The sequence below is a fragment of the Phaethon aethereus genome (genome assembly GCF_964289735.1).
Source record: "Phaethon aethereus genome assembly, chromosome: 28".
Lineage (NCBI taxonomy): Eukaryota > Metazoa > Chordata > Aves > Phaethontiformes > Phaethontidae > Phaethon > Phaethon aethereus.
This window is the reverse complement of record NC_138604.1, coordinates 296927-306925: the sequence shown is the minus strand read 5'-3', so window position 1 is coordinate 306925 and position 9999 is coordinate 296927. Positions and strand designations below refer to the sequence as shown.

General features: G+C 53.3%; 1 pseudogene across 1 annotated transcript; it reads left to right on the top strand.

Annotated features, from left to right (window-relative positions):
* The first annotated feature begins 7038 nt into the window (after positions 1-7038).
* Positions 7039-8941, top strand: LOC309414219 (olfactory receptor 10AG1-like; annotated as a pseudogene). The gene is made up of 2 exons: positions 7039-7076; positions 8003-8941. The product of its transcript is annotated as an olfactory receptor 10AG1-like (transcript).
* Positions 8942-9999: the final 1058 nt, after the last annotated feature.

The window sequence follows — 9999 nt, the reverse complement described above, 5'->3', positions numbered from 1 at the left end:
TAAGCTGTCTTGGCATTTTTCATTCTTGCTGAAAACAACTAAACCATGGCCATGCTTAGCCAAAGTCTAATCTCACAAAATGCCATGCTTGGATATATCGCTACAAGTCACATCCAGGTGCTGGTTAATTGCTTTGGCATTTTATCTACAGAAATGGTAACAGTTAATTACGCTAACAAGTGTCTACTGGCTATGTTAATTAACACCCTTCAAAGGGCAAAGCCCGCTTCGTTGTCTTGCTGGGAATCCGCTTTTGGAGAGATGGCTATTTGTTTCTTTCCTATTTTACCCATGGGCTAATCATATTGCCTGTTTCCACCGTGCTCAACTTCCCTGTCTAGCATCTGTTTAAAAGTGCTTAAACAGAAAGTTAGAAAACAGCCAGTGATCCCTTTGCTGCTGCTGCAAAGACTCTACAGTTGACTTTCTGTCAGCCTACAAGGCTGGCACTTGGTCACAAAAGGCAAACCTCACAGCTTGCTCCACCATTCCTAAATGCTATGAAAGCGAAAGGTTACGTTCACACTCACCGAAGGACGGGCTTGGACGTATCCACGGGCGATTTTACCTGCAATGTGCAAAGGACAGTTAATCAGATGCTGTTATGAAACTGCCTGTTGTGGGGAAACCCACGGAACAAGGAAACCCAAAGAGATACACAGCATCCCTCCAGCAGCAACAGCTATTTTACATAGCAAGCAGGATAACAGCACAATATACGAGGTGACTCTTAGTCTACTCTTTCTTGTGTCTATTTTTTGCCCTGTTTGCCCAGTAAATGAAACAAGTAGAAACTTGGTCAAGAAAATGCAAGTTGCCCAAAGGTTTTGTTCCCCCCATAAAACTTCCCAAAACCCCCCTTAGCCATGGCAGTGCCAGTCTGACATAGCACAGTTACAGCTCCTGAGTTCAGGAGCGTACACGAACTGTTTTGAATTTTGCATTTCAGCACAAAAGTAACTGCATTTTTAGCAAACATTAAGTGTCAGGTTAGACAGTCATTATGGAGGTTAAAAGAAAAAGAGATGCTTTCCCTCAAAAGAAGAGAAACGTTAGCAAATTCTGGAGATTAACTTCACAGCTTCTAGGACTTCTGAGAAGCTCTCCCAGTCTGCACTTTAGAAGTTGCACTGGTTGAACCAGCAAACTGAGGAGATTGCAGACTCCACTGCCACAGACTATCATGCGTGGGGGACTGAACCACTGCTGGTTAAACCCCAAATGCTGTCCACACCCTGTGGGATGCAGACACCCCCTTATTAGCTGAAGCTGTTGACAGGAGCTTTACCAAGGTAATGGTGTCTTAATGGCATTTTTGTTTAAACACCAACTCAGTTTTGAAGGAGCAGCCAAAGAACACATCGAAAGAGAAGCCAGCTGGGAGTAAAAACCTCCACTTACTTGCTAGATGTGTCACCAGCCAGGGCCTGTCTGGCAAATAAACTAGAGAAAAAGCCAAAGAAAAGAAACCACGAACTGCAGCACAGACTTGCTCTCTCATTTTTGCAACAGAGCGCCAGAACTTTGCAGGCTCTAGGCAACCAGGAGGAAAAAGGACATCCCCATCACATCTGCAGGCTCTTGGGCGGGAATGCCTACACCATGGGGGTCTTCCTGGAGTGAGCCTGCTATGGAGATCGCTCGGGACACTTATGCCTGCCTTCTCGTCCTCTGTGACACCGTGCCTCTTACATCACAATGGCAGCCGTTCTGGGTTGGTTTGGGAGTTTATGCACAGCAACCTCGTCCTCTGCATAGGGTTTGCGTGGCAAGGTTGTGGTGGCAGGGCTGCAGGGGTGGCTTCTCTGAGAAGCTGCTAGAAGCTTCCCCTGTGTCCGATGGAGCCCGTGCCCGCCGGCTCCAAGATGGACCCGCCGCTGGCCAAGGCCCCGGCAGTCAGCGACGGGGGCAGCGCCTCTGGGATAACATATTTCAGAAGGGGAAAGCCGGCACACGGCATTTGAAGCCGGAGAGAGGAGTGAGAACGCGTGAAAACAGCTCTGCAGACACCAAGGTCAGTGCAGAAGGAGGAGGGGCAGGAGGGGCTCCAGGCGCCGGAGCAGAGGTTCCCCTGCAGCTCCTGGTGAAGACCACAGTGAGGCCGGCTGTGCCCCTGCAGCCCACGGAGCTCCATGCTGGAGCAGATCTCCACCTGCGGCCGAAGGAAGACCCCACCCTGGGGCAGGGGGATGCCTGAAGGAGGCTGTGACCCCGTGGGAGGCCCACGCTGGAGCAGGCTCCTGGCAGGACCTGCAGAAAAGTAATCGGTAGCAAAGCTGAGCCCATGTGGTAGTGAACACCACCTCCCTGTGCCTTGTACCTGGGCCGCTCCACGTTTCCTGTGATGGCCACACGGTTTTTACCCTGCCTCCCAGAACAAGGACAGTCCTTTCTGGACACCTCACTCCTGGGCAGAAAGCCCAGAGACTTCCTTTAATGACAGAAATCCAAAGAGCTACAATAAGCTTTTTAAATCAAGCACAGACAATAAAAAGCAAACAAACCCACCAAAAATGACGGGTAAACCTCTGAGGCACTACTGAGGATGAAAAGGTCTTCTGATAAGCCCACTGCCCCTCACAAAACAGACAAGTGGCTTAAAGAGATGCCTGCAAAGAAACTGCAGATGGAAGAGAACCGTGACACCTCAAGTACAAGCCACCAACGTGGAAATGGCAGCACAGACCTTTCTGCTGCTCCTCCTACGAGCTCTTTGCCAGCCATGTGAAGACGCAAAATCAAGGATGATCGAATCAGACCTGACAAGAAACTGCCCCCCCCAAAGCCAAAATGATCAAGAAATCTCTTTGAAATACGGATTCGCAACCACTGTCATGAACGATGAACCGTGCCCTAAGCACACGCTGTGCCTTGAATTAGGAGCTAAGGACTGCATTAGGTCACCACCACGAGCAGATGTTCAAGCCCCAGACCTCCAGAACTCACAGACAAACAGAATCACAGAATCACAGAATCACTAGGTTGGAAAGGACCTTTAAGATCATCAAGTCCAACCAATAATCCAGCACCACCATGTCTCCTAAACCATGTCCTGAAGCGCCACATCCACACGTTTTTTGAACACTTCCAGAGATGGCGACTCCACCACCTCCCTGGGCAGCCTGTTCCAATGCCTGACCACCCTCTTAGTGAAGAAATTTTTCCTAATATCCAATCTAAACCTCCCCTGGCGCAACTTGAGGCCATTTCCTCTTGTCCTATCACTAGTTACTTGGGAGAAGAGACCAACACCCTCGTCGCCACAACCCCCTTTCAGGTAGTTGTAGAGAGCGATAAGGTCTCCTCTCAGCCTCCTCTTCTCCAGACTAAACAACCCCAGTTCCCTCAGCCGCTCCTCATAAGACTTGTGCTCCAGACCCCTCACCAGCTTCGTTGCCCTTCTCTGGACACGCTCCAGCACCTCAACATCCTTCTTGTAGTGAGGGGCCCAAAACTGAACACAGTATTCAAGGTGCGGCCTCACCAGTGCCGAGTACAGGGGCACAATCACTTCCCTACTCCTGCTGGCCACACTATTCCTGATACAGGCCAGGACGCTGTTGGCCTTCTTGGCCACCTGGGCACACTGCTGGCTCATGTGCAGCCGGCTGTCAACCAGCACCCCCAGGTCCCTTTCCGCCGGGCTGCTCTCCAGCCACTCCTCCCCAAGCCTGTAGCGTTGCATGGGGTTGTTGTGGCCAAAGTGCAGGACCCTGCACTTGGCCTTATTAAACCTCATACAGTTGGCCTCTGCCCATCGATCCAGCCTGTCCAGATCCCTCTGCAGAGCCCTCCTACCCTCCAGCAGATCAACACTCCCACTCAACTTGGTGTCATCTGCAAACTTACTGAGGGAGCACTCAATTCCCTCATCCAGATCATCAATAAAGATATTGAATAAGACCGGCCCCAGAACCGAGCCCTGGGGAACACCGCTTGTGACTGGCCGCCAGCCGGATTTAACGCCGTTCACCACAACTCTCTGGGCTCGGCCATCCAGCCAGTTAACCTCCACCATTTTTTCAGCAATGTTTCAAGTCACGCGATACTCAGGCCAGGATTTTACAAACTGTCACTAAACTTAACGATAGTCACCTCTTTGCAGGTTTCTGACTCAAAAGCAAAAGCCAAAAAGCCAGGTACCCTTGGGGAAACCCTTGTCCTTCCGTGTGGCTGGTGCCTTCCCATGCCTCTTCCTCAAGGCAGGAGAAATGACCGTGAGTGTGGAAGTCCACACAAATTCAGAAGCACACTTAATCCTCTGGTCGTCATTACCTGTGGGCCAGAAGTCCTCTCACCCCTCCCCAGAAGTGCCCGTTAGTCCTCTGGCAGTCATTCTCCAAGAACTGCAACTCCTCCACGCCTGCCTACCTACGACTCACCAGAAATGAGTCGGACCACACCAGCAGTGAAACTGCCCAACCTGCTGTAGACATATTACACCAGAAAAGATGTTTACAAGACAGCAAACACAACACAACCCACCAGAGCACCCAAAAATCAACCAGAAGAAACATCGTACGCAAACCACAGGTGCCTAACCACTATAAAGACACACGAGCTAAAAAAGGACTCTCCACAAAAAAAGGCTACACAGAACACAACCAAGGTAGAAATAACCTAACCCCAGGAACCCAGGGCAACAAATGCACATTCTGTCCATAACAGTAGCATGCTTTAATCCCACCTCGCTTAAACTCTGGCACCCCGTAACCCTGCCACCCCATAACCCTAGCAAACAGTAGCCCTAGCATCCCCTAATCCTCGCACATTGTAGCTCTAGGATGTCAAAACCCTGAACACAAACTCCCTGGAAATCTCTGCCAGGGCCTTCAGGTGGCCCCAGATTTCAGACATCACAACTTGGAAGTGAGAGCAGGACCACAGCCCCAGGGATGTCACCAGCTTCCATCTTCACATCATCCCTCACACCCTGATAAAGCACCCGGCTTAAACACTCCCAGGGAGAAAGGCTGAGGCTCTCGTAGACGTTGAACCGGCCAGCCACAGCCACGGGGCTTCAGCTCATCTTTGCTGTGTCAGAGCCACCAGGCAGATGACTCCGTCCTCCTTGAGACACTCCTCAGGGCAGACGTACCGAGCGCCAGGTGGCTGGATATGGCCTTTGCGCTATGGGGAGGCGCGTTCTGGGAGCAGGATCTCTCACAGGGGCACTGGGAAGCCCTCCTGCATCCCTGAGAGACATCTCTGTGCCACTCCATACCTCACCAAAACCAGGGGTGGAGGAAAGCTGCTTTCATGGTCTCCAAGAGAACCAGCTCACCTGGGCCGCTCTGTGCTCACCAGGCACCTTTGCTGTCAGGCGGGTCTCAGCATTGCCCTGCAATCAGCTGTCTCCTCCCTGCAGGGCACTCTCCAGCACAGGGTACGTCTCCACTTGCTCAGCCTGTGGGCAAAGATCGAAGGGGAGGGATGGGTTTGCTTTGCCCTCATTCCCAGGGTGCCACGAGAGAGACCTGCCACCCCCAAATCAGCCATGTGACATGGACACCACATACGAGTGGTAGACGTGGGTCAGGACGGCTGTGGGGAGCGGGCAAGCCAATCTGCGGTGCCCCCGGTGCTGGCTGAAAGCAGAGCTGGAGGCAACGGGGCGAAGCCCAGGGCAGCCGGCAGCAGGGCCCGGCAGGGCGCAGCGCCCGCAGAAATGCCCGGCTCCTTCAGCCTCGGCCCCGGGGCTGCAGCACGGCGACGCCACCAGCTGGGGCTTCGCTGGGAAAAACCAGGCAGGGGTGACCCTGAACTCCCACACACGTACCCGGCCCCGGGACTTGGCAACCTGGCCCTCTGCCCATCGCCACCAGGGCATCCTGAAAGCAGCGCCACTGGCCATGAAGTGGTCCTGACACATCGCTCGACGCACGAGTCTTTAACCAGCAGGCCTAAAAAGAGGACAAATCCTGGAGGCCACCGCTGTTCTGCCCTTCTCCATCCCCTTGTCCTCATCCACATCCCTCTGTTTCTCAGTCTCTCTGTGTTCTTCCCCGTCCTCCCCTTGCTCTCTGTCCTGCTCTCTGTCCCGGCCTCCCCCTTTCTCTCTCCCCTTCCTTTTCCCTCTCACCCTTCCCCCGCTGTCCCTCTCTCCTGCTCCCTGGCCCATTTCTCTCGCACTCCGCTCTCCTGCTGCCTTTGCTCTCTCTGTCCCCTGTCCCGCTGCCTCGCCCGGCCTCTGTCAGTCCGTCCCTCTGTCCTCCTTCCTGCCCTTCTTCTTCTCTCGCTGGCCCTCTGTCCTGCTGCTTACCACTCTTTTCCTCCCACACCTCCCTGTCCCCTTCCCCTCCAGCTCTTTCCCGCTCCATCCCTGTGCCGCCTCCTCCTCACCACTGGTTTTCCTTCCTCCACTGCCTGCCCAGCTCCCCCCCATTCTCCTCGTCCCTCAGTCCGTCTCCCGTCCCTCTCCAGACACCCCACTGCCCTGCCCCAGCCCTCTCTGCCGCTCTGTGGCCCTCTCCTCCTCTGCCCGGCTCCCCCTGGGCCTGGGCCTGGGCCTGGGCCTGAACAGCCCTGGGCAGGCAGCCATGGGGATGCAGGGGGCAGGGCCTAGCCGGGGGGCGGGGTGCAGGGGCAGGCAGCAGGAGGGCGTGCCCCAGGGCATGCCGGGAGCTGTAGTCCTGGGCCCAGGGCTGCTGGGCGGCCATCTTGGCCTTGGAGGCACAGTCTCTGCTCCAGCGGCTGTGGGGCTGCCCTGAGGGCCGGGGCCTCTCAGCCTGCATCTGGCTCGGGTTTGCGTGGGCTGTCTCTGGCCTTGTTCTCCTGGCGACGTGCCACTTCCTGCCTCTGGAGAGGAGCTGCCGCAGCTGAAGCTGAAGAGCCCAGCAGAAGGGGAAGCAGCTGGAGAATGAAATGAAGGGGATCCCAGCAGCTACTGCCTCCAGATGCAGACAAGAGCCAGCCGGCCTCTCCAGGTGAGGAAGGGTCCCTCTCAGTAGTCCTCAGCAGACCAGACCTCCAACGTGCACCGCGGGGTCTGCACAAGTGAGGAAAAGCACAGTACGGCCATGTAGTGGGTGTGTGTGCATGGCTGTGCATGCAGGCAGCCTCACGTCGTACGAGCTGTAAGGCACCAACGTGTTCTCTTTGGTGGAGGACAGTCAAGTGAGTGGAGCTACAGCAGAGGATGGGAGGAAGGGGCAGACAGAGAGAGAGGTGCCTGAACTCTGTACAATTTGCCTGGCAGGGCAGAGAGCAGGAACTCTGGTGAGTGCTGGGTCCCTGGGGTCACGTCACCCCTCTTCTGTGTCCCAGTCCCTCCCTGCCCCCTCTGCGTAATTTTTTTTTCCCGCTTCCCTTTCCCTTCTCTGTTACCATGCTCTGCTCTCAGCCTCCCCTTTCTCTTTTCTCCAAGTCTCTCTCATTCTCTGTCATCCTACCTCTCCCTTTACTTTCCCTCTTGCCCCTCTTTCCTACTCCCACAGTCTCTCTCTGTCAGCAGGCCAGCGTGGATTTTTCCATTTCCATCTCTTTGAATCATAGAATCATAGAACGGTTTGAGTTGGATGGGATCTTTAAAGGTCATCTAGTCCAAACCCCCTGCAGTGAGCAGGGACCTCTTCAACTAAAGCAGGTTGATCAGAGCCCCATCCATCCTGACCTGGAATGTTCCCAGGGATGGGGCATCTTACCACCTCTCTGGGCAACCTGTGCCAGTGTTTCACCACCTCATGGCAAAAAATGGCTTCCTTAGATCCAGCCTGAATCTACCCTCTTGCAGTTTAAAACCGGGTAGTTTCTTTATCCACATGACAAACCCCAGTCACCCAAGCTCAAGGAGTCTGTCCTTTCTTCTCTTTATAAATCTCCCTGCAGCAAGGAACCCATGTGAGATTTCCAAGCATTCGTGCATATCTTGGTCAAGCTCACCTACTCCTGCAATCACGTGTATGCTGGTGTTTGTAGCCTTTTGCTAGGCTTGAAGTGTGTGTGATGGTGGGCAGGCCATCAGCAGCGTCTAAGAGCCTGTTGTTTGCATTGCTCTGTATAGGGACAGTGCCCTATTGGAGAATCACACTGCTGCATCTGGACTCATTCTTCTGGGATTTTCTGACCACTCCAGCCTGCAGGGCTTGTGCTTCACAGTGTTCCTGGTCATCTACCTCGTGGTCCGGTCCTCACAGGGAACAGCTTGATTGCACTCATCACGGTGGTGGACTCAAGCCTCCACAGCCGCATGTATTTCTTCCTGGGGAACTTGTCCCTCCTGGAGATCTGCTACACATCAGTCACTCTGCCAGAAATGCTGGTGGGTTTCCTGACAGAAGATGGCAGGATCTCCTTCCTTGGCTGTGCTGCCCAGCTGTATTTCCTGGTTTTGCTGGGCAGCATGGAATGCCTTCTCCTGGCTGCCATGGCCTGCGACCGCTACATAGCCATATGTGACCCCCTGCACCATACCCTCACCGTGAGCAGGGGTCTCTGCATCAGACTGGTGCTGGGGTTGTGGGCGGCTGTCGTACCTGTGCAAGTAGGACAGGCCTACCAGGTGTTCACTTTGCCCTTCTGTGCATCCCATGACATTCATCACTTTTTCTGTGATGTGCCCCCTCTGCTGGAAGTGGCCTGTGCAGACACTTTCTGGAACCAAGTGACGCTGTCCACAATCATCCTGGTATTTGCAATCCTTCCCTTCTCCTTAATAGTTATTTTTTACATGAAAATTATCATGGCAATTCTGAAAATACCTTCAGCTCTGGGAAGACACAAAGCCTTTTCCACCTGCTCTTCACACCTCGGGGTGGTGATGCTCTTCTATGGCTAGGCCACAGTTGTCTACTTAAAGCGACGCTTGAGGGATTCTGTAGACACCGACAAATACCTTGCCCTGTTTTACACAGTTGTGCCCCCCATGTTTAACCCTGTCATCTATAGCCTGAGGAATAAGGAAGTGAGAATTGCCTTGAAGAGACTCCTATGGACAAAGTGATACTACAGGGTATGTAAAATAGTCCCAAGTGTACCAACAGTCCCACTGGGGTACGTGGTTGCCTGAACAAAGGCATCCTGTATTTGTTCAAACAAAACCACACATCCAGCCTGGCGTTCATCCTCCTCAGGAAGGGAAGAGGTGTCCAGATGCGCTCCTGTTATGTCACGCCCCACCATGACGTCTTTGTACTCCAGAGCATCTTCAGTGCTCCTGAGTAGTTTAATGCAAATAGCGACTTCAAGCTGTGTCTGACCAACGTCATGTTAAAGGGAAATAGTCAAAGTGTGGTCAGGAGTCAAGGAGGCCAAGAGGGTGACACCACTGATGTAGAGATGACTACCCTCGGGTTTGAGAAATCACTTGCTAGACCCCATGGACTATCTACAGTGTCTCTGTGTGGAATCAGCTTAAAAAGTGAAAGGACACAAAGGTCATTGTCTCCTGCTATGACATCTTGCACCGAGTTGTGTAATGTTTGAGTAACTTGACATCAATAATAAAAATTAAAAGAAAAAAAAAAAATCACCAGGGGGACAGTCCAGCACTGGAATAAGGTCCCAGAGACCTGTGGGGTTTCTGTTTTCCATGGTTTAACCCCAGCTGGCAAGTAAGCACCACACAGCCGCTCTCTCACTCTCTGACAGTGGGATGGGGGAGAATATCAGAAGAATAAATGTGAGAAGACCCGTGGGTTGAGATAAAGGCAGTTTAATAGGTAAAGCAAAAGCCACGCAGGCAAGCAGAGCAAAACAAGGAATTCATTCACTACTGCCCATCAGCAGGCAGGTGTTCAGCTATCGCCAGGGAAGCAAGGCTCCATCATGCCTAACATTACTTGGAAAGACCAGTGCCATCACTCCCAACGTCCTCCCCTTCCTTTTTCTTCCGCCAGATTTTATTGCTGAGCATGACGTCAGATGGTCTGGGATATCCCTTTGGTCAGCTGGGTTCAGCTGTCCCGGCTGTGTCCCCTCCCAGCTTCGTGTGCACCCCCAGGCTTCTCGCTGGTGGGGCAGTGTGAGGAGCAGAAAAGGCCATGACGCTGTGCAAGCACT